Consider the following 25,761-nt stretch of genomic DNA (forward strand, 5'->3'; position numbering starts at 1 on the left):
GCTGCACGTAACTTTGTTTCCAAACAAGGGCATAAGGAATTTCTCAAATTACCGCCACTACATTTCAAAGGTATGTAGCTAAAGAGTGCAGCACTGAGGTTTCGGATGCAAGATGGCGGATGACAGCTGTGACGTACCACATTTCAAAGGTAAGTAGCTAAAGAGGTCAGCACTGTGCTCTATGGATTAAAGATGGCGGATGACAGCTGCACGTGGATTTGTTTATCTCGCGCTAGTGAGGTTAAGTTGGTAGCACTAAGGTTTAGGCCCGCCAAGATGACAGCACTGCTGATGACAGGTGACGAATTTGCAGCACTGCGATAAAGAGGGCAGCACGGTGCTCTGTAGTTTAAAGATGGCGGATGACAGCTGTCAAAAAAGCACGTGGCTGTCAAAAAGCACGTGGCTTTGTTTACCACGCGCTAGTTAGGTTAAGTTGGTACTACTGAGGTTTAGGCCCGTCAAGATGGCAGTACTGAGGTTAGCGATGCGTTGTTGTCTGTCAAAAAGCACGTGGCTGTCAAAAAACACGTGGCTTTGTTTACCTCGCGCTAGTTAGGTTAAGTTGGTACTACTGAGTTTTAGGCCCGTCAAGATGGCAGTACTGAGGTTCGCGATGCGTTGTTGTCGATGGCAGCTGTCAAAAAGCACGTGGCTTTGTTTACAAATTCAAATTTCCCGCGGGTGGTGGAGGAGACCTCTGGGAGGCCTCTGGCTGTGGTGGTGGTGGAGGATTCCTCTGGGAGGCCTCTGGCTGTGGTGGTGGTGGTGGAGGAGGCATCTGGGAGGCCTCTGGCTGTGGTGGTGGTGGAGGAGGCATCTGGGAGGCCTCTGGCTGTGGTGGTGGTGGTGGAGGAGGCATCTGGGTGGCCTCTGGCTGTGGTGGTGGTGGAGGTGGCCTCTGGGAGCCCGGTGGCGGTGGCGGCCGTCGAATCTCTGTATTATACTACTGGTTTCACATGAAATAGTCGATCAAATGAAAAATCACATATTCTCTCAGTAGTAACGAACAGTACTACGCTGCTGATCGAACAGTCCACAGTTCCAGATCTGGAATGACGAGGCCGCAGACAGCCGTGATCTGTGAACACTGTTAGTTTTCTTGGGGGGGCGGGGGTGTCGAATAGTGAAGAGTCGCAGGGTAACAACTATGTCCTTTTACTAATCTATTTCCTATTAAAACCCGATGAGTCGGAAAATCTCATTTCACTACACCGGCGGCGGAAAAATCTACCTTAGAAATTGTATTCTCTATAACATTTGTTATGTAGTACAGGACAGATAACATACGTATTTACAAATTAAATGTTAGGCGCCTTCCCCTAAACTACAAATTCATACAGGGTGAATAAAATTGTTTATAACCTAGACTGTAGTTTCTTATTCCTCCACTCTATATACCGACATTCATTATATTCTGTTCACCCATTCTCTCGTTGCTCGGCGTTGATATTTACTTAGCAACAAGAATACAAATTAATGAATATCCGTGTTATCAAAGCCGGTATAGAAAGAATGTATGATATAAATGATCGGAAATTATAACTTTAGTTGTGTAGTATTTATCTATAAAACCAATAATAATATAAATATTGGAGAATTAACTTTAAGCCTTCCCCTAAACTACCATTTCACTCAGCGTGAGTAAAATTATTTATAGCCTAGATTTTAGTGGCTCATCCCCCGACTTCAAATATCGCTTTTCATTAAATTATCTTTAGACAGACAGACAGACAGACAGACAGACAGACAGACAGACAGACAGACAGACAGACAGACAGACAGACAGACAGACAGACAGACAGACAGACAGACAGACAGACAGACAGACAGACAGACAGACAGACAGACAGACAGAAATTACGGAAAAGTAAAAAATGCATTTCCTTGTTACTGTGGGAATCACCGAATCAGAAATACCATTATTTTCATATTCTGAGCAATGTACAGACAAAACTCTTATTTTTATATATATATATATATAGATAGATAGATAGATAGATAGATTCTGCATTTTGTGTTTCAGTGAGGGCACCTGAATATGGGAGTAATCTCCTGCCGGAGCAAATCTTTCGCCTCTGCACAAAGTCTTGTCATTGTGCAAACTCCCCCTCCACAATCTTCAATGGTCAGTGTTTGGGCCCTAAAACAATGTACTTTTACTCTCTCTTATTTAGACAGCAATACTTTAAAGAATGTGTAGACATTGAAATAAGGTTTCTCCTCTGTCCGTTCACGTTTCTGCACCACTTGTGACATTCGTACCATTATCGGCTTCTTACTAAAAGTATTCCATGATACATACTTGTCATAAGTAGTTATAATCATAGTGTTGCTTCCTGTACATCGCACTAGTAAATTCACAAGCACTATTCAGTAACGCATACTTATCCGACATTGTGTTTTATCTTCCATGTTCATAAAAGGGAAAGAAAATGGCTCAAATTTCACATCAGAATTGGTACAAACTGTACATTTCTTCCCTGCACCACTTGTATCCAGCCCAGACTGTCCTCCAGTGCGCTTCTGCTGAAAGAAATCCCTGGATGTGCATTTGCAACTGATGAAGACTTTGATGAGTGGTTTCCCCTTGAAGCAGCATATAATGGGTCCTTACCACTCCTTCTTCTTAAGACCAAATGGAATTTCCTTGTTTCTCTGGTTCTTTAGGGAGTACATATCTGTTGCTTTAAACCCATCCCATAGGTTATTTACATTTTTATTGATCATTTTCTACTGGTCACAATTGCTTTTAAACAATTCCCCTACTTTCTTTGTCAGCCATATTGAATAACCTAATAGTCCAATTTTAACAATCTTCCTTTCTATCATATTTATTTTTAACTATTTCAAAAACAACTTGATCACGCACTTCAATTTCTCTATCAAGATCATCTGGTTTCATAAGACACCGTGTAGAATATTCCTTCCTCCAGATGGTTACATCATTTTCTGACTCAGCTATCCTTCTTATATTAACTTTTTGAACATTTCCTTATCGTGCTTTCCCTTATTCATATTCTCTTCTAAATTAACACTTGGTAAGCTGAGATCACACTCTACAATAACATTCCTTTATGTGTCGTTCCCCAGTTAGCTGATTACCTTATGAAATAATTCCACATCAGTGTCAGCCCCACCTTTGCCATGTCTATTCATCCCAGACACATCAAACTGCCTATTATCTTTAGAGAAAGGTATTACACCTAGAATTTCATAATTTCAAATCTTTCACATTTTGGTAGCTTACGAATTCTTCGTTCACCAGAATGAATATTATTATTAACGAATTGACATGAAGAGCGGCGCTCCCTTGAGTTAGGCAGCACTTTAAAAAACTGCCTATAGCAGATATACACTGAACTCTGCCTTAATATGAAGTTCTGAAGCCTACCTATAGATAGCAGTTTCCTGTTGGAGGTTGCCACTTCAGAACCCATTTTAGAACTTTAATTTAGTGAGAAATGACGCTCCAGATGCAATGTACCACGCAGTCTTAGAGGACTAGAATTTTCGAACCTCAATGGGAGACTTACATTCAGCATATCAATATTTGCAGAGGACTGATTCACATGAGAAGCCCATACTTCAAAGCCACTAGAGAGTTCCGTACTGACCGGGCGAGTTGGCCGTGCGCGTAGAGGCGCTCGGCTGTGAGCTTGCATCCGGGAGATAGTAGGTTCGAATCCCGCTATCGGCAGCCCTGAAGATGGTTTTCCGTGGTTTCCCATTTTCACACCAGGCAAATGCTGGAGCTGTACCTTAGTTAAGGCCACGGCCGCTTCCTTCCAACTCCTAGGCCTTTCCTATCCCATCGTCGCCATAAGACCTATCTGTGTCGGTGCGACGAAAAGCCCCTAGCAAAAAAAATTCCGTACTGAAATCGCCCGTTGCCTTGAACGCCTGCTCTTAGCAAAGAACAAGTCGAACATCTCGAAAACCCTCTTCCCAAGCTCATTCGAAAAGTACCTCGTGAAGATACCTTTAGAAGTTGGTGCACATTACCATCCAACGTAAGTGAGTGATATTCTTTTCCCACAGAAAGGAAACGCTTGGATCAGTAATAAGAGAGGCATGTCACGTGGACAATGGACAGAAGCAATTAAAATGAATTGTAATGTCATCCCAGTTCGATCTCTTCTTGGAAGGGACTTTCATCATCCTGTTGCAGAAGATGTGGCACGTTCGCAGCCTTACCTCATGTATTAGGGTTCTGTCGTAAGGGAGAGCTGATGAGAATCAATTGGCACAATACAGTTCGCACATTGAATGCTGGAAGTCTATGAAGAAGTAGGATGTCTTTTCAGAAATATATCCGTAAGACAAGCTGGTATTGTTGTCATTGACCGGACGAAATGTATGAGTATGGTGACTGACCTCACTGTAAGATTCGAGGAAAAAGAACAGCAGCCTCGATTAGTGTGTGAGGGGAAAAGGCCATCTATGAACCAGACATTGAGAATCTCGGATAGAAGTACGAAATGACCAAATGGGAGATCATTGGCCTTATGATTGGCACTAGAGGAACTAAATCTAAGGAGATGCTGAACTTCTTAAGAACGTACAAAATCCCAGAAACCATTATCCAAACCATAGTGGACTCTGCGTTGAAAAATTCATTGGCTATTGTTAGACGCTACTGAACCCATAATTCTACGGTGAGAAAAATATTTTTTTCTCAATATTTATTTCGTATCAACAAGCTACTTTTATTTTTGAGGGCAGCCATGTTGCGCTCCTAAGAGCCCCGATGTCGCGTGGGAAATATCTCACCCGCAGCAAGCTCGTGAAATACCGTGACACCTAGGCGGACCTCGAGTGCCCGATAATTCTTTAAATTCACGGAATTCTATATAACGAGGTATTTTGGCAATACAGTAAATAAAGGAATAAATAAGTTAAATTATTCGTAAACCCTACGTGAAAACAGAGCCCCCAGGGAAGAACATAAATGCAGTTAAGCCTAAGTACATGTCAGCGTCAGATCAGTGAACTAGCTCCACGTGCCAAGGTCAATGGATGAAGAAAACGCGCGAAACGCACGGGCAGAAATAATTTATTTCACCTGTTGTGAGTGTGGTAAAATTATAAGATTAACATCTAAAATAATTGCAAGCCTGTCCGGAATTCTGGGACAAGTCTCATCAAAATCGGTCTATTGGACGCTAAATTGGCAGATTACGCAATCAAGCTTAATGGTGTGGATAGCGTCCCTCCTGAGATTATAAAAGGAACCCCCCACCGTATATTTTTCAGTGTCGATCTGGATCTTGAAGCAGCGGGAGCTTACGCCCGTCGTCAGTGGAAAATTGCACCAGATTGATCTACAAACAACTAAATACATGTCCGTGGCTGAGGTCCACATACTCGGTTAGCAAGAGAAGGTGACTGAAAAGTTCTGAACGTTTGCCGACGAACTATGAAAGTGTAGGCGTTTGTTAAAATATACACAGCAGATTTTATTTTATCACCTCATGTACGTTTGAAAGTGGTAAGAGAGTTGGGGAAGCTATTCAGAGTAGTTCTGCTTTCTTTATCTGTTGAACACCTGTTTTGTTGGAGTAACAGAGAGAGACAACTTTGGGAACGAACCAGACAGTCGCAGTTGACTGCAGAACGAGGGAAGTTCGTGGTGTAAATTATAGAGAAAAGTGCGTGATTTGTGTGGTAATATTAATATCGTGTGAAAAAGGCAGTGTTTGTAAGAGTGAGATGTTGGAAATGATAATGTTATTTGTGCAAATGTACGGCTAAAGGCACGAGGTCAGCTGGCAACGATGTAGCCAGAATACTGGGAATGACTCCATTGTGCAGGTCTGTCTATATTTGTATTATGTCGTGGTTAGATTTTATTGTTCTGTCCCAACAAATTTTTCAAGATGATTTTCGGGTTGATATTTGTAATTATCAGGCGAAAAGTGTTGTAATTTTTGGGCAGCGTGGGAAAATTTCAGTGTGTAAGTTTCACGTCAAGAAACTGTAAAATGCGACGTTTAAATTTGGTGTTAATGTTCGATGAGATATTGTCCAAAGCGAGGAATTTTGGAAAGTTATAAGTGTAAATTAGTCGTGGCGAATATCTAAATTTCAAATATCAGTTGAATTCGGAAATGTTTGTCGATAATAATAATAATATTAATAATAATAATAATAATGTCTACCGCGGGATAAAGAAATTTTCTATGTTAAAAGTGCATTAAACCAGTATATTTTTACAAGGATCGCAGGAATTCAAAGAAAATTTCAGTGAAATTCGATAGAGTTACATTTATTCATGGGAAGTAAAATTTTGGGACATCGTGTATATCAATGATACGAGAAAAATTGCGGTGCGTTCTTGGATTCTCGAGGTCCGAAAGTCGTAATAACAGTAAAGTAAGAGGTGTGCTTTATAGTGGTCGTTGTTTTCACCAGAGGATTGAATTATGAAAAAGGGTCTTGGAAATATAAGAAAAAAGGATTGAGATCGAAGAATTTATATGTATGTGGAGATGAGAGGGATAGGAATATTGAAGATGAAATGAAGCCTGGATTTTAAGTGAAACCGTTGGGATAAGGCGAGGAGAATGAGTTTGAGACAGGCTATATTTTGCCGAGGAAGTATTTAGGAAACAGGCTGTATTGAGACAGGCTGTAGTGTTTTCCGCTACCAATCCGAAATTTGAGGCGACTACTGTGTGAAGCACCGTAGATTTCTAGTAAGATCCCAAGTGAAAACGACTCTAGTAAAGGTTAAAAATCATGGTAGTAAACGTCCAGTGACTTGTTACGTAAAGCCCGTATGAATATTAAGATAATGTGACCTCAAGAATAAAAGAGCATTTAGAACACATGGTTGGTGTTGTATTGAATTTCGTTTCACTGGATATGTCATTGATATAAATAGTTGGAATTGACGATAGGCAATTTGAGAGTTTCCAATGCGGTAGTGATGATTATTATTTTGAAGGCATCCACTAAATGGCAGACGTTTGTTTGGAATTATCATTGCTTCCCTAAAAACTTCATAGCACAGGCTGAGATTGTGTTTGAGGTGGAGAATTGTTCGTCACGTATATTTATTTTCGAGTTCACGTATTGTAACGATATAGAGACTTACTGTATTTTTCGACTTGCATTCGTTTAATAGTAAGAGACGTTGTACCGTTGTGTGTTATTAGTCTGACCAGGTTTAGTATTGAAATGTCAGAGTTTGTTTGAAATTGCTAGTTCGCCTGATATGTTAAGGGATGCGTAGTACGACCCATTTTTGACGTCCGACGATAGATTTAGGACGTCACATGTTATCCTTGGAGTTACTGATGATGAGACGTCCTAGTTCACGCCCGACGATAGAATTTGAAGGTATCATGTACATAGAGATTAGTGTTAGGATGTACAGATTTTAGGTGAGCCCGACGATAGGTTTGGGATGTCAGCTGTACACACTCAAGTCTCAGATTAGATGTTTCTTTTGTTTTTGCGAAGTGGCCTGGACGAAGATAGCACCTACAGTAAAATATAAATTATGAAGAGGGTCAGGTCGGTAATGATGAGGCCAACTAGTGCGTAGCTCCAACAGTTGTTGGTGTTCCTTAAGATAACGGGGCCGCTATCGGCAAATGAGGGTTGCCCAAATGTGTGATATCGAACTGATGGAGATTAAATATTTTTACTGTAATTCTCCGTGCGTGTTGAGTTTTAATGACTTCGATATGTTATTTTATTTTACGGACTTAATTGTTTTGTCGTTCTGACGTCCGTTTCGTTTTGATAGTGTGCATATTGACACTCAGTGTATTAGTGTGAGACTTGAGTTGCGAATGCGGTTTCGATTTCGGTGATGCACATTTAGCATCGGGATTACCTTATCACTTAAGGGTGTCATGAATGACAAATACATGGTGGAATTTTATTTCAATTGCGAATGATGCTGTTAACTCGTAGTGAACACCATGCTTTCCCATAATATTTCGCAACCTATCCAAAGCAACTGATAGTCAATTTGGTTCGATTAAGGGTCCATTCGGCGGGTGTTCCGCATCTGTAAAGGGTATTCGACCGGTGGATAACCTTAATTGAGAGAAAATCAGGCGTTCTACTTGTTGAAAGTCAGATTTTCCACGGATCGTGTGGATTAACTCTCATTTCTCGTTTGGAATAATAGGTGCCCGGTTTTCAGGTCTTCCCTTTTTTAGTTTTTCAGTTTCGCCGTCCACTAATGTACTAACTTCTCCGAAGCAACTCTTCGATATTGTAAGAAATAAATCAACGCTATGCAATGTGACTGTGTTTGAAGCATTCAATGATAAATAATTCATTTTTTATTTCAAGAATGTATATTAAATTAATAATGTTGTCGTGTATTTCGATTTAATAAAAGTTAGTAAGCACATTTTGCTCCTCATTTCAAGTAGTTAGGCTCTCTTCTGAACCCCATCGTTTGGTTAAGATCGTGACCGAATTTATTCCCGCAACGACCCATGATTGAAGAGTTCTAAATTGTTCTACTGTAGCAGCCGTGGCCGACCGACGATGGAATGGTAAGTTCAAGGGTTCACTACTTGTGCTCCATAACTTGGAAGTACCATGTTTTGGATTTTCTTTTTGAAATACAATCTGAAGGAGACAAACTACCTGATGGTAGAAGTTTTAATCTTGAGTTTTGACTTGATCCCTGCTTAATCCAACTATCTTATAACATAATTATTGTTCACATGAATTGATTAGGAAGCCCATCTTCTGATTCCCTAATAGGGGCGGCTATCAGGTGGATTATCTCTCTTAGGGGTTGGCATTTCTTCCTCTCTAGACATATATAACGGTTGCTCCTACTGAACTTTATTCATCCAATCACAGCCCAGTGTGCCATTAAAGAAGGACTGGCCAGTTGTCCGGTAATGATTGTCTCTACTGTGGGATTATCGGCTGAGTTTCACACACTCAATTTGGGCAGCAAGTGTTCTATACTCTTATTCTGATATGTGAAGGTGCGCCGGCCTCTGGAGTTGGGAAGCTCAATTCTCTCTTTTTATTAATGAAGCTCTGAGAGCTGTCACCTTGTTATAAAAAAGTCTGGTTATTTAAATGTTTACCAAACTGTTGTTAAGTGTGATCGATCATCATTAGCTACATTATTGTGGTTTCTTCTGAAAGATAAAAGAGTGAGATAGGAAATACATTAGCGTTTTCCCTTTATGTGGTCATTTATTTGTACAGCCCCAAACCGTATGGACCACTGTTACAACTACCCTTACTATCTTGATGTAATATACAATTGTCATGTGCTCTGACAGTGTTTCAAATAGTGTTTAAAATACTTGACAATGTTTAAAGGTAACTATGGCCATGACGGTGCTGTCTGTAAACGTATTCTACTCTAAGAAGTAATGATGAATGATGTGTTTTATTCTCAGAAGTGTAATTAAAGTTGTGTGTCATTATTTCAGCTGGACGCCCTGTCCACGGTGTTACCGTGATTATCCGTCCCTCGATTAACCGTTCTGATGATACCCTAGTTCGTTGGATGAACTCCACTCAGTATGTCGGGGATTGGACATCTTTCAATATGGTCCTAATGCTGTAAATTGTATATTTTTATAAATGTATTTCTTATTGTCTTTAATGCTAAATAAATAAGACTCAACTCCACGTCCAGTCCTGCATCAGTTCACTTCTCAAGTACTTGAACCTTTCCGTAGTTTCAAGGACATATGATCTTTGCCTTCTCTTTCTCCACTAGTCAACACCATTGTCCTACTTATTTTCATTCCTTAGTTACCAATAAACTCACTTAACATGTCCTCTTGTCCTTGTACTTCATCTGACTCGACACACATCACGACCTTCTGCTCCCTGTCCCCTTATGTTTCCTTCGTCTCCTCCACAGTTTCATCCATTACCATTAAGAACAACAGTGGCGACATCATACTTTCCTCACTTAGTTCAATTATATTTAACACATTAGCTCCTATAGGGGTCCAATCGGGCCAGCAATATAGGTATTTATTAATACCTACGCCGTCGGACCTGGTCAACAGTTGGTTGCTAGGTAATATGAAATTGAATTCTTATACTAACTGGATGCATTCTAGTGCAGAATAAATTAATCAATGTATTGAACCCATAATTCTACGATGAGAAAATTATTTTTATTCCCCAATATTTATTTCAGCTGCAAGCTACTTTTTGGAGAGCAGCCATGTTTGCATTTCAAGAGCCTCTCTGTTTCGTGGGAGCGAGCTCCCCGCGTCAAGCAAGCTTGCGAGCTTGTGAAATGCCGGGACACTTCGGTGGACTTCGAATATTAAACAATTTATCATAATTCAAGTAATTCTTCATAACCAGAGATTTTGGCGACATAGTAAATCCAGAAATCATGAATCTAAATTATTCTTAAACCCTGTGTGAAGACAAAACCCCCAGGGTGAAAATGAATGCAGTTAAGCCTAGAGAAGAATTTGTGTCCGGCCCGTGGATCAGCGACACGTGCCAAGGCCGATGGATGAAGAAAAACCCGCGAAAGGCCCGGGCAGAAATAATTCATTTTGCCTGTTGCGAATATGAGAAAAATATGAAATTAACACGGTAATAAATCGTACGTCTGTCCGAAGTTATGGAACAAATTTCAGGAAAATTGGTCTATTGGATGCAGAATTAGCAGATTGTGCAATCAAGCTTCATGGTGTGAGTAGCGTTCTTCCATATGGGATAAAAGAAATCTCCCTCCGTATATTTCACATTCTCTGTCTGGTTGTTGGAAAGGCGAAGCCCACGTCACTCGTCAGCAAAAAAGTGTGGAGATTTGTTCTGCCAGTAACTTATAACATGTCCGTGTCTATGGTTCAAATATACTGTTAAAGTGGAAGATGATAGATATTTTCTGAGCTGCCGCTAATGGGAACTTTGAAGGTTTAGATGTGTGGGTGAAAAGTAATTGAATTTCTCTCGGTATTCAGTGTGTGTTTGTTAAAGAGGAGTCTGGAAGTTAGCTGCGGGGTCCGGTCTTGCGGACCCAGTGGACGTGGTCATTTGAGAAGAGTGCTCGTAGCCGGGTAAACGTTTTGAAAGTGCGTTGTAAAGTGTTGTGTAATTTAAGTTATATGTATATCAATAAGAAGACATCCCAGATAGCTATGGGAGGCTAGACGCAGCCAGAATCCAGAATGGTGGCTACGATTACAGGTCTGTGGATATTTTGTATCAATGTTGTAGTTAGATTATAGTTTGTCCCTACCAATTTTCATCGCGTATGTCGGGTTGATATTTGGTAATGATCAGGCAAAGGTATTATTTTTCAGGTCATCGTATGAAACTTTTATGTGCTGTAAAATTCACGTCAAGAAACAATAAAATGCGAAGTTTAAACATTGTGTTAATATTCTTTGAGATATTGTCCGAATTGAGAAAAGTTAGGAAAGTGATAACGATAACGTAGTCGTGGCGAATGTCTTAATTTCGAATATCGTTTGATTTCAGAATTTTTGTCGAAATAATAATAATAATAATAATAATAATAATAATAATAATAATAATAATAATAATAATAATAATAATAATGTTTACCGCGGGATAAAATTTGTCTATGTTAAAAGTGGATTTTAACAGGTATGTACGACAAGGTTAGTAGTATAATAGGACGTTTCGGCGGCCACAACCACCACAGGCTCCCAGAGACCTCCTCCACCACCACCACAGCCAGAGGCCTCCCAGAGGCCTCCTCAACCACCCCCACAGCCAGAGGCCTTCCCAGAGGCCCGCTCCACCAACCGCGGGAAATTTGAATTTGTAAACAAAGCCACGTGCTTTCTGACAGCTATCATCGACAACAACGCATCGCTAACCTCAGTACTGCCATCTTGACGGGCCTAAACCACAGTAGTACCAACTTAACCTCACAAGCGCGAGATTTGAACAGGTAAACAAATCCACGAGTTTTTTGACAGCCACGTGCTTTTTGACAGACAACAACGTATCGCAAACCTCAGTACTGCCATCTTGACGGGCCTAAACCTTAGTGCTACCAACTTAACCTGACTAGCGCGAGATTTGAATCGGTAAACAAAGCCACGTGCAGCTGTCATTAGCCATCTTTAATCCAGAGAGCACCGTGCTGCCCTCTTTATCGTAGTAGATGCAAATTCGTCACCTGTCGTCCGCAGTGCTGCCACCTTATCGGGCCTAAATCTTAGTGCTACCAACTTAACCTCACTAGCGCGAGGTTTGAATCGGTAAACAAATCCACGTGTTTTTTGACAGCTGTCATCCGCCATATTTAATCTATAGAACACAGTGCTGCCCACTTTAGCTACTTACCTTTGAAATGTGGTGGCGGATAATTTGAAAAATGCTTTTTGACAGCAGCCATCTTTAATCCACAGAGCACCGTGCTGCCCTCTTCAGCAAGATACCTGTGGTGGCAGGCAATTCCACGTGACAGCAGCCATCCATAATCGAGAGAGCACCCTGCTGCCCTCTTTGTAGCGGTGCCAAATTCCACGTGCTTTACAAAATCTCGTGCTTTTTCTGACAGCTGTCATCCGCCATCTAGCGTCACAAACCTCAGTGCTGCACACTTTAGCTAGATGCCTTTGAAATGTGGTGGTGGCAATTTGAAAAATTCTATGTGCTCTTGTTTGGAAACAAAGCCACGTGCTTTTTGACAGCTGTCATCCGCCATCTTTAATCAATAGAGCACTGTGCTGCTATCATGCGGGCAATTTCGACAGCTGCCATCGGCCATCTTTAATCCACAGAGCACGGTGCTGCCCTCTGTAGTAGCGGGCAATTTGAAAAGTTCTCTTAGCTGTCATCCGCCATCTTTAATCAAGAGAGCACCGTGCTGCCATCTTTAGCTAGGTACCTTTGAAATGTGGTGGCGGCAAATTGAAAAATTCCACGTGCTCTTGTTTTGTAAACAAACTCACGCGCTCTTTGTCAGCTGTCATCCGCCATCTCTAATCTATAGAGCTCAGTGCTATACTCCTTAGGTACATACCTTTGAAATATGGTGGCGGATAATTTAAAAAGAAAAATTATACATCAGCCATCTCTCGACGCTAATTGCACAAGATGGTGGCTATACATGACTCCTTAAAGGTGCGTATGCAAGATGACAGCTATACATAGGTTCTTATGAGACACCCTTGGGATGCTTGCGCAAGATGACGGTTATACAAGGCTCCTTATAAGACTCTCTAGGGATGCTAGCGTAAGATGGTGGTTGCTCTTATGAGACGGCCTAAGGGTCCTTTGCACAAGATGGCTAGAGTCTTCCTAAGGATGCTTGCGCAAGATGGCTGCTGCTCATATGAAGAAAGCTAGCTTAGAGGGTAACGTTTCGTGCTAGTTCGACTCATTAAATTTGGGGCTTAAATGCAAAATGTTAAATATCTCGAAAACGGTGCATCGTAGAGCAAAACGGCCAAATTTTTCTGCCCAATACCTCGGTTCGCAGTATGAGGAACATGATAGCATAAGAGAAACATAGTCTAATGATGAGATCAACGGTTCGGTTCCTACTTAGGCCCTTTGGCATTCACTCTGTTTTACCTTGTATTGAAGCATGTCTTCGTAACATGATGAGGTCTAGGTATGGTAGAGAGTATAACGTGCCGTGCAGGTTCGATTCATTAAATTTGGAGCTTAAATGCATTAATGTTAAATATCTCGAAAACGGTGCATCGTAGAGCAAAACGGGGAAAATGTTTCTGCCCAATACCCCGGTTCGCAGTATGAGGAACATGATAGCATAAGAAAAACATAGCCTAATGATGAGATCAACGGTTCGGTTCCTACTTAGGCCCTTTGGCATTCGCTCTGTTTTAGCTTGTATTGAAGCAAGTCTTCGTCACATGATGAGGTCTAGCTATGGTAGAGAGTATAACGTGCCGTGCAGGTTCGATTCATTAAATTTGGAACTTAAATGCAAAATGTTAAATATCTCGAAAACGGTGCATCGTAGAGCAAAACGGACAAATTGTTTCCACCGAATACCTAGGTTTGCAGTATCAGGAACATGATAGCATAAGAAAAACATAGTCTAATGATGAGATCGACGGTTCGATTCCTACTTAGGCCCTTTGACATTGGCAGCTATCTAATTCTACAAGATGACGGCTAGACATAGCTTCTTATGAGACAGCTTAAGAGCGCTTGCACAAGATGGCTGCTGCTCTTATGAGACTCCCTAGGGGTGCTTGCGCAAGGTAGCAGCGACAAAACCGTGACTATACACAGCTCCTTCTGATACGGCCTAGAGGTGCTCACACAAGATGGTGGCTGCTCTGATGAAGAAAGCTAGCTTTGCATCATGCAGGTATCTTTACAGCACTAAACCTCATACCTTTGAAATGTGGTGGCGGGTAATTTGAAAAATTCTACGTGCTGTTTTCTTAACAGCAGCTATCTTTAAAAATAGCGGCTATACGTAAGCTGTTAAGGCCTCCTCTTATGTCAAGGCATAGCTCTATCGGACAAGTTAAAACCTGCATCGGGATAGCTAGGGTACGCACGTGCTGCAGTGATGACGTCATTATGCATGTTTAGACTTGCAAATCACTACAGAAACATAACAAGACTAGAATCGAACACTGCACTCTACGCCGTTAACTTTATCATGTGATCGGAACATTGATTGAAGTGTTTAAAACACTAAATAAGTGATCAAGACTAAAATAGAACAGTGTACTCGATACAACATGTGTTTAGAACATGTCAGGTGATACCTTTGTTCTAAGAAGATTAGATTACCGCACATTCCTTGCAGGGCTAATAGGCTAAAGGGCTAATGGGCAAAGGGGCTAATAGGCAAAAGGGCAAAAGAGCTACAGGGCTAAAGGGCTAAAGGGCTAGGGTGCCTCTCCTCTCTTTATCCGGGGTTGAGACCGGCTCGACAACTAGAGGCGGAGTTAACACCCTAAGGAAGGGAGAATGTTGGGAAATAATCTATACGAATATAGCTACTCGATCGACTATATACTACAGATGGATGACTTAGGTGAGGGTAAGCGCTTACTTAATAACACCTACACGACGTAATTCATGCTCTATTTCAAAAATATCTTCTTTGTACTGTGTGTAACCAGCATCATGATAGGCTCTTAGCAGTTGAAAACGTTTTACGAGTACGTTGGGGTCTTTACAGTAGCTTATATCTACATAGGGTAACAGAGGCTTGTTGTGAACTTTGAGTCTATATGCAGACAGTTGATGTGTAGGGACTTGTTTTGATGTAATACGTGCTTCAGCACTAGCGTTTCTAGGTACAAACTTAACTTGTTTCGATAGCGATGAAGCGTTGAAATTTCCTTCTTCTTTACCTTGCATCTCTTCTTGAGATGTTTGCACTGTGACAGAACGTGTAGTAGGCTTAGGAAATGAAGTAAAATCATCAAGCTGTAATGGCAATGAAACATTAAGATTTTCTTCTTCTTCTTCTCCGTCTTCTTCTTCTTCTTCTACTTTCCCTTTACTACTATTTTGATCAATATCATTATCCTTATTATCATAATCATGATCTTGCCTCTCTTTATCTTGAAGTTTGTGCTTAGTAACAGAACTTGCAGCAGGCCTAGACAACAAGGGAGAATTAGAAATAACTCGCAGAGGTGAACTTTTTAAACATAAATCAGTGTTCCCTTGAATATGGTTGAGCTCTTTGTATTTTGTTCCCGATGAAGCTACATTACACGCGGCTTCATGACGTTGAGCGTTATATGCGTCCTTGAACTCTCTTCTACAATGTTTGCATTGAAAAATTGTCCTACATGATATCTCATGACGTCTCTTGTGATAGCTTCGGGAAAATGCTTTTCCACACTCTTCGCAAATATACATAGAAATAGGTTTTTCCATGACGGACTTTTATCTTCTGCTAACAGATTCTTCTTTAAATCTACTTGACATTTGTTACTCTCTACTTTGATGATGCGAACAGCTTAGCGATTAACAGTAAACTAACACAAAAGCGTATAACCAAGGTAGCAACAGTAAGGTTTAAGCCCATCAAGATGGCAAGAGTGAGTTTAGCAACGTTCTGTTGTTGGATTTTAAATTCCGCGCTATAACATGCATAAGGTGGTAGCCTTGAGGTCTACCGCCGTAAAGATGGCAGCAGTGAGGTTAGCGACTCTCTATTGTCCTTCAAAGTGAGGTTAATGTTCGTCAAGAAGACAGCACGTGGTCGTGACGTCACGGTCACGTAGTATGCTGCTTCAGCATGCAAAGTTCAAAGTCTACACCTACGTAGTAGACACTCTGCTATTTTCACAAAATTTTTACACATAACTATTTTTATGCTTTAAGTTCGTGCACATAGGTTATGTTAAGATAGCAGCACACGTACAAGCGACGGTCGCATGCTCGCTTAGAAGTTGTATAGTACGATAGTTGATGTATGCATTATCAAAAGGTGATATCTACACGCTTTTAAACCTTGCTATTCTTACTGCTACTATGTTCGCAAGATTTTCAAACATCGCTATTCTTTGTGCTTTAAGTTCGTTCACATTGGTCATGCTAAAGTAGCAACATAAACACATGTGAACGTTGTACATTCTAGCGGGATGTATTTAGTACGATAGTTGATGCATGCAAAATCGATAGGTGATGTGTACATGCTTTGAAACTTAACTATTATTCGTGCTTTAAGTTCGTGCAGATAAGTTATGCTATAATAGCAGCACACTCTAGCGGAGAAGTTTAGTACTCTAGTTGATGCCTGTATAATCGATAGGCAATGCGTACACGCTTTTAAAACATTGCTATTCTTACTGCTGCTGCTATGTTCACAAGATTTTATACATCGCTATTCTTTATGCTTTAAGTTCATGCGTATAAGTTATACTAAGTTAGCAGCATACTTATAAAGTTGTCGCACGCTCTAGTGGAAGAAGTTTAATACGAAAGTCGATGCATGCAAAATTGACGGGTGATCTGTACACACTTTGAAACATAACTATTCTTTGTGCTTTAACTTTATACACATAGGTTAGCAATACACGTGTGGACTCATTGTACACTTCGGCTGTAAAAAACAGTCGATGCATGCAAAATCAATTAGTGATGTGTACGCGCTGTTAAACATCGTTATTTTTTGTGCTTTAAGTTCGTGCACATAGGTTATGCTAAGATAGCAGCACAATCTATCGGAAGAAGTTTAGTATATGAGTCGATGCATACAAAATCGATAGGTGATGTGTACACGCTTTGAAACACGACTATTCTTTGTAGTTTAAGTTCATGCGTATAAGTAATGCTAAGATAGCAGCACAATCTAGCGGAAAAATTTAGTATGAGAGTCGATGCATGAAAAATCGATAGGTGATGTGTACACGCTTTTAGATATGGCTATTCCTTGTACTTTAAGTTCATGCGTACAGGTTATGTTAAGATAGCAGTACAATCTAGCGGAAGAAGTTTAGTATGATAGCTTATGCATGCAAAATTGATAGATGATGTGTACACGCTTTGAAACATGGCTATTCTTTGTACTGTAAGTTCATACGTACAGGTTATGCTAAGATAGCAGCACGATCTAGCGGAAGAAGTTTAGTACGAGGGCATTGATGCATGTAAAATCGATAGGTGATGTGTACACGCTTTAAAACATGGTTATTCATACTGCTGCTCTGTTCCCAAGATTTTTAAACATAGCTAATCCTAATGCTGCTGTTAACGACGTAGAGCTAAGGATTGATTACGTGACCGTGAGGTCACGACCACGTGCTCTTGTTTGGTAACCATAGCCACGTGCTTTTTTGACAGCTGTCTTCTTGACGAACCCTAATCTCACTTTGAAGAACAATAGAACGTCGCTGACCTCTCTGCTGCCATCTTTACGGCGGTAAACCTCAAGGCTACCACCTTATGCATGTTATAGCGCGGAATTTAAAATCCAACAACAGAACGTCGCTAAACTCACTCTTGCCATCTTGATGGGCTTAAACCTTACTGTTGCTACCTTGGTTATACGCTTTTGTGTTAGTTTACTGTTAATCGCTAAGCTGTTCACATCATCGAAGTAGAGAGTAACAAATGTCAAGTAGATTTAAAAAAGAATCTGTTAGCAGAAGATAAAAGTCCGTCATGGAAAAACCTATTTCTATGTATATTTGCGAAGAGTGTGGAAAAGCATTTTCCCGAAGCTATCACAAGAGACGTCATGAGATATCATGTAGGACAATTTTTCAATGCAAACATTGTAGAAGAGAGTTCAAGGACGCATACAACGCTCAACGTCATGAAGCCGCGTGTAATGTAGCTTCATCGGGAACAAAATACAAAGAGCTCAACCATATTCAAGGGAACACTGATTTATGTTTAAAAAGTTCACCTCTGCGAGTTATTTCTAATTCTCCCTTGTTGTCTAGGCCTGCTGCAAGTTCTGTTACTAAGCACAAACTTCAAGATAAAGAGAGGCAAGATCATGATTATGATAATAAGGATAATGATGTTGATCAAAACAGTAGTAAAGGGAAAGTAGAAGAAGAAGAAGAAGACGGAGAAGAAGAAGAAGAAAATCTTAATGTTTCATTGCCATTACAGCTTGATGATTTTACTTCATTTCCTAAGCCTACTACACGTTCTGTCACAGTGCAAACATCTCAAGAAGAGATGCAAGGTAAAGAAGAAGGAAATTTCAACGCTTCATCGCTATCGAAACAAGTTAAGTTTGTACCTAGAAACGCTAGTGCTGAAGCACGTATTACATCAAAACAAGTCCCTACACATCAACTGTCTGCATATAGACTCAAAGTTCACAACAAGCCTCTGTTACCCTATGTAGATATAAGATACTGGAAAGACCCCAACGTACTCGTAAAACGTTTTCAACTGCTAAGAGCCTATCATGATGCTGGTTACACACAGTACAAAGAAGATATTTTTGAAATAGAGCATGAATTACGTCGTGTAGGTATTATTAAGTAAGCGCTTACCCTCACCTAAGTCATCCATCTGTAGTATATAGTCGATCGAGTAGCTATATTCGTATAGATTATTTCCCAACATTCTCCCTTCCTTAGGGTGTTAACTCCGCCTCTAGTTGTCGAGCCGGTCTCAACCCCGGATAAAGAGAGGAGAGGCACCCTAGCCTTTTAGCCCTTTAGCCCTGTAGCCCTTTTGCCCTTTTGCCTATTAGCCCCTTTGCCCATTAGCCCTTTAGCCTATTAGCCCTGCAAGGAATGTGCGGTAATCTAATCTTCTTAGAACAAAGGTATCACCTGACATGTTCTAAACACATGTTGTATCGAGTACACTGTTCTATTTTAGTCTCGATCACTTATTTAGTGTTTTAAACACTTCAATCAATATTCCGATTACATGATAAAGTTAACGGCGTAGAGTGCAGTGTTCGATTCTAGTCTTGTTATGTTTCTGTAGTGATTTGCAAGTCTAAACATGCATAATGACGTCATCACTGCAGCACGTGCGTACCCTAGCTATCCCGATGCAGGTTTTAACTTGTCCGATAGAGCTATGCCTTGACATAAGAGGAGGCCTTAACAGCTTACGTATAGCCGCTATTTTTAAAGATAGCTGCTGTTAAGAAAACAGCACGTAGAATTTTTCAAATTACCCGCCACCACATTTCAAAGGCATGAGGTTTAGTGCTGTAAAGATACCTGCATGATGCAAAGCTAGCTTTCTTCATCAGAGCAGCCACCATCTTGTGTGAGCACCTCTAGGCCGTATCAGAAGGAGCTGTATATAGTCACCGTTTTGTCGCTGCTACCTTGGGCAAGCACCCCTAGGGAGTCTCATAAGAGCAGCAGCCATCTTGTGCAAGCGCTCTTAAGCTGTCTCATAAGAAGCTATGTCTAGCCGCCATTTTGTAGAATTAGAAAGCTGCCAATGTCAAAGAGCCTAAGTAGGAATCGAACCGTCGATCTCATCATTAGACTATGTTTTTCTTATGCTATCATGTTCCTGATACTGCAAACCTAGGTATTCGGTGGAAACACTTTGTCCGTTTTGCTCTACGATGCACCGTTTTCCAGATATTTAACATTTTGCATTTAAGCCCCAAATTTAATGAATCGAACCTGCACGGCACGTTATACTCTCTACCATAGCTAGATCTCATCATGTTACGAAGACTTGCTTCAATACAAGCTAAACAGAGCGAATGCCAAAGGGCCTAAGTAGGAACCGAACCGTTGATATCATCATTAGACTATGTTTTTCTTATGCTATCATGTTCCTCATACTGCGAACCGAGGTATTGGGCAGAACAATTTTGCCCATTTTGCTCTACGATGCACCGTTTTCGAGATATTTAACATTTTGCATTTAAGCCCCAACTTTAATGAATCGAACTAGCACGACACGTTACCCTCTAACCTAGCTTTCTTCATAAAAGCAGCAGCCATCTTGCGCAAGCACCCTTAAGGTGTCTCATAAGGAGTCGTGTGTAGCCAACATCTTGCGTCCGCCATCTGGCGCAATCATCCTTAGGGCGTCTCTAGCCGTCTTGTGCAAAGAATCCTTAAGCCGCCACATAAGAGCAACTGCCATCTTACGCAAGCATCCCTAGAGTGTCTGATAAGGAGCCTTGTATAACCGTCATCTTGCGCAAGCATCCCAAGGGTGTCTCATAAGAACCTATGTATAGCGGTCATCTTGCATACGCACCTTTAAGGAGTCATGTATAGCCACCATCTTGTGCAATTAGCGTCGAGAGATGGCTGATGTATAATTTTTCTTTTTAAATTATCCGCCACCATATTTCAAAGGTATGTACCTAAGGAGTATAGCACTGAGCTCTATAGATTAGAGATGGCGGATGACAGCTGACAAAGAGCGCGTGAGTTTGTTTACAAAACAAGAGCACGTGGAATTTTTCAATTTGCCGCCACCACATTTCAAAGGTACCTAGCTAAAGATGGCAGCACGGTGCTCTCTTGATTAAAGATGGCGGATGACAGCTAAGAGAACTTTTCAAATTGCCCGCTACTACAGAGGGCAGCACCGTGCTCTGTGGATTAAAGATGGCCGATGGCAGCTGTCGAAATTGCCCGCATGATAGCAGCACAGTGCTCTATTGATTAAAGATGGCGGATGACAGCTGTCAAAAAAGCACGTAGTTTTTTTTTCAAACAAGAGCACATAGAATTTTTCAAGTTGCCACCACCACATTTCAAAGGTATCTAGCTAAAGAGTGCAGCACTGAGGTTTGTGACGCTAGATGGCGGATGACACCTGTCAGAAAAAAGCACGAGAGTTTGTAAAGCACGTGGAATTTGCCACCGCTACAAAGAGGGCAGCACGGTGCTCTCTTGATTAAAGATGGCTGCTGTCACTTGGAATTGCCTGCCACCAGAGGTATCTAGCTGAAGAGGGCAGCACGGTGCTCTGTGGATTAAAGATGGCTGCTGTCAAAAAGCATTTTTCAAATTATCCGCCACCACATTTCTAAGGTAAGTAGCTAAAGATGGCAGCACTGTGTTCTATAGATTAAATATGGCGGATGACAGCTGTCAAAAAAGCACGTGGATTTGTTTACCGATTCAAACCTCGCGCTAGTGAGGTTAGGTTGGTAGCACTAAGGTTTAGGCCCGTTAAGATGGCAGCACTGCGGATGACAGGTGACGAATTTGCATCTACTACGATAAAGAGGGCAGCACGGTGCTCTCTGGAATAAAGATGGCGAATGACAGCTGCACGTGGCTTTGTTTACCGATTCAAATCTCGCGCTAGTCAGGTTAAGTTGGTAGCACTAAGGTTTAGGCCCGTCAAGATGGCAGGACAGAGGTTTGCGATACGTTGTTGTCTGTCAAAAAGCACGTGGCTGTCAAAAAACACGTGGATTTGTTTACCTATTCAAATGTCGCGCTTATGAGGTTAAGTTTGTACTAATGAATTTTAGGCCCGTCAAGATGGCAGTAATGAGGTTAGCGATGCGTTGTTGTCGATGATAGCTGTCAAAAAGCACGTGGCTTTGTTTACAAATTCAAATTTCCCGCGGGTGGTGGAGCGGGCTTCTGGGGAGGCCTCTGGCTCTGGTGGTGGTGGAGGAGGCCTCTGGGAGGCCTCTGGCTGTGGTGGTGGTGGAGGAGGCCTCTAGGAGGCCTCTGGCTTTTTTGGTGGTGGAGGAGGCCTCTGGGAGCCTGTGGTGGTGGTGGCCGCCGAACTGTCCTATTATACTACTAAGGTTTGCGGGTGTCTAGAAAATTCCAGTGAAATCCGATAAAGTTATGTTTTGTTCATGGGAAGTAAAATTTTGTGACATCGTGTATGTCGGTGATACGGAAAATCACCGTGTGTTGTTGTATTCTTGAGGTCCGAAAGTTGTAGTAAAGAGGTATATTTTTATAAAAATTTGTTTGTCACGAGAGGATTGGGGTATGAAAAGTCTTGAAATATTAGAAAATGGATTGAAGGCGAAGAATTTATATATGTTGAGATAAGAGTTGCATAGATGTTGAAGGCAGAAGAAGCCTGTATATTTCATATAATACCGCCGTGAGAATGCGATGAGAATTAATTTTTGAGACAGGCTATATTTGCTGAAGAATTTTTGAGACAGGCTGTATATTAAATGTGAGATTTTATGTGGCAGGCTGTAGTATATTCCGCTAACAATCCGAAAACTGAGACCTGGAGAAGGTTTGTTCGAGATGATTATTGTGTGAGGCACAGTAAAATTTCAAGCTAAATCTCAAGTGAAAACAATTCCTGGTGACGATTATAACTGTTGGTAGTAAAAATCAAGTGACTAGTTGCGTAAAGTCAGTATAATGAATAATATAGTAATATGACCTCAAGGGTAGAAGGGCATTCTGAAGACACGGGTGGTATTATTTGACTGCAATGACAAGTTTCCAATCAGTAAATTTCATAAATTACGAGACGTAATTTATCATTAAATCGGAAACATTGTGGGATGAGACATTGGGCGTTTTAAAGCGATATGTCTGGCTGTGTAGATTCATTGGGTTTCGTTTCACTGGATAGTCATGGATATGAATATTTGGAAAATGACGGTAGGCGATTTGTGGGCTGCACCCAAAAATTACAGTGTGGATTTTTGCGGTAGTGAAGATTATTGTTTGGCGACAGTCAAGTAGTGTTAGACGTGTGTTGGAAGTTATTATTATTATTATTATTTTTCCAAACTTCATTGCGCATGCTGGGATCGTGTTTGAGTTGTGGATTGCTCACCACGGGTTATTTATTTTCAATTTCTCGTTTAGTAACAAGATAGGGTCTTAGTTGCATTTCCCGTCTTGCGTTCATTCTGTGGCAATATTTGTTTCGTTGTGTGTTATTAGTTTTGACGAAGTTTACAGCCGAAGTATCTAAGAGTGTGTTTGAAGTTACGATTTCGCCTGATATGCTAGAGGAAGCGTATACGACCCAATTTCCGCTCGAGAATAGATTTAGGACGTCACATATTATCCTAGGAGTATACTGATGATGAGACGTCCTAGTTCACGCTCAACGATAGGGTTAGGAAGGTATGTGTACATAGAGGTTAGTGTTAGGGTGTGTAGACGTTAGGTTGGCCCGACGATAGGTCTGGGATGTCAGCTGTACATACTCAAGTTTTAGATTAGATGTTTTTGCGAAGTGACTTGAGCGATGGTAGTGTCTGCAGTAGTGTATGCAATGCGAAGAGTGTTAGCTTGAGTGTTAGCTCAGTAATAATGAGCCCAAGCTTGCGTGCAACCCTCAACTGCTGGAAGGTGTTTACTTAAGATTATGAAATCACTAATTGCCTGAGCATGAGGGTTGTCCTATATTGGGTACTGAGCTAGCGGTATTTGAATATTTACTGCAGTTCGCCATGCGTGTTTGAATTCAATGAACTTCAGTATTTTATTTCATTTTACGGACTTGATTATTTGTCGTTCTGACGTCCGTTTTGCTTTGATATTGTGCGTGTTGACACTCAACGTATTAGTGTGAGACTTGAGTTACGAATGTGGGTTTGATTCGTCAGCCGGTAATATATTTAATTTTCAAATTTTGTCGTTCTCTCATTTTGTACGTAGTTGAATTTGGCCATTTGATAAATTTGTGGGTAGTGTGTTGAGACAAACAATAAGTAGATGGGTCTGTGATGGTAGTCATTGTTAAATAGGAAAGAATTCTATAATTTTGTTTTATTTTACCAAGTGGACTTGTAATTTTATTAAGCGTAACGTAACCAGTTTTAACCTGAAAGTCGGTTTTATAATAGTATTTTAGTGATTTACCACGTTTTATTTAACTTCAGTGTTTGGCATTTCATCTAAATGCGTGATGAATAATGTTTCCTGCATTTCGCAGTTTTGTTCCTTCAGAACGACGTAACGTAAGGTCCTCTCGGATCGCGTTGTTGTTGGTTCCTTCTGAACAGCTATTTGGGTGATGCACGTTTAGCATCTGAATTATTTTATAAATTAAGGGTGTCATGAAATGACAATATATGGTGGAATTTTGTTTCAATTGTGAATGCTGCTGTTAACTTGTAGTGAACACCATGCTTTCCAGTAATTTTTCGCAACCTTTCCAAAGCAACTGATAGTCAATTTGGTTCGATTAAGGGTCCATTCGGCGGGTGTTCCGTATCCGAAAGGGTATTCGACTGGTGGATAACCTTAATTAAGAGGAAATCAGGCGTTATACTCGTTAAAGGTCAGATTTTCCACGGATCGTGTGGATTAATTCTCACTTATCGTTTGGATTAATAGGTGCCTGATTTTTCAGGCTTTCTTTTTACTTTTTCGGGTTTGCTGTCCATTAATTATGAGATTCCTATTTTCTCCGAAGAAAATTCTTCGATATTGTAAATAAAAATATACGTATAACGCTATGCAATGTGACTGCCTTTGAAACATTTAATAATTTATAATTAATTTTTGGTCAAGGATTTAGAGAAACAAAATTTTTGTGTGCAATTAATGATTCAATTATTGTTATTATTAAGCGTATGGAATTTACAGAATGGAAAAGTATATACTATATTATACAAAGGAAAAACCTACAAAGAATACATGGTAAGTAGGGAACAATTACACAAGGATATCTAAATTGTTTATCCACTGCACTAGGGAATCTGAGACATCAGCAAAGTCTTTCCGGGCTCCACCGTAAGCACGCAGAGGGCATTCGTCCATTATATGATGCATGGTCTGGACTAAAGCACCACAATCACACGCTGGAGAGTCCCCGAAGCCCCACTGGTGAAGGGAGAATGCAGATCTTCCACAATTAGTGCGAAACCTGTTTAGTGATGCCCATGTTCTTCTTGGCAAACTGAAACCAGCTGGGGCGTGAGTAGTATAATAAGCGGGTTCGGCGGCCTCCTCCCGCGGGAAATTTGAATTCTGGCGGGAAATTTCAAGTTTTGGCGGGAAATTTGAATTTTGGAGCGAGATTTGAATTTGTAAACAAAGCCACCTGCTTTTTGACAGCTGTCATCGACAACAACGCATCGCTAACCTCACTGCTGCCATCTTGACGGGCCTAAACCTCAGTAGTGCCAAATTACCCTAACTAGCGCGAGGTAAACAAAGCCACGTGTTTTTTGACAGCCACGTGCTTTTTGACAGCTGTCATCGACAACAACGCATCGCTAACCTCAGTACCGCCATCTTGACAGGCCTAAACCTTAGTAGTACCAACTTAACCTAACTAGCGCCAGGTAAACAAAGCCACGTGTTTTTTGACAGCCACGTGCTTTTTGACAGACAACAACGCATCGCTAACCTCAGTACTGCCATCCTGACGGGCCTAAACCTCAGTAGTACCAACTTAACCTAACTAGCGTGTGGTAAACAAAGCCACGTGCTTTTT

The sequence above is a fragment of the Anabrus simplex genome, chromosome 1 (genome assembly GCF_040414725.1).
Source record: "Anabrus simplex isolate iqAnaSimp1 chromosome 1, ASM4041472v1, whole genome shotgun sequence".
In the NCBI taxonomy this organism is placed as follows: Eukaryota; Metazoa; Arthropoda; class Insecta; order Orthoptera; family Tettigoniidae; genus Anabrus; species Anabrus simplex.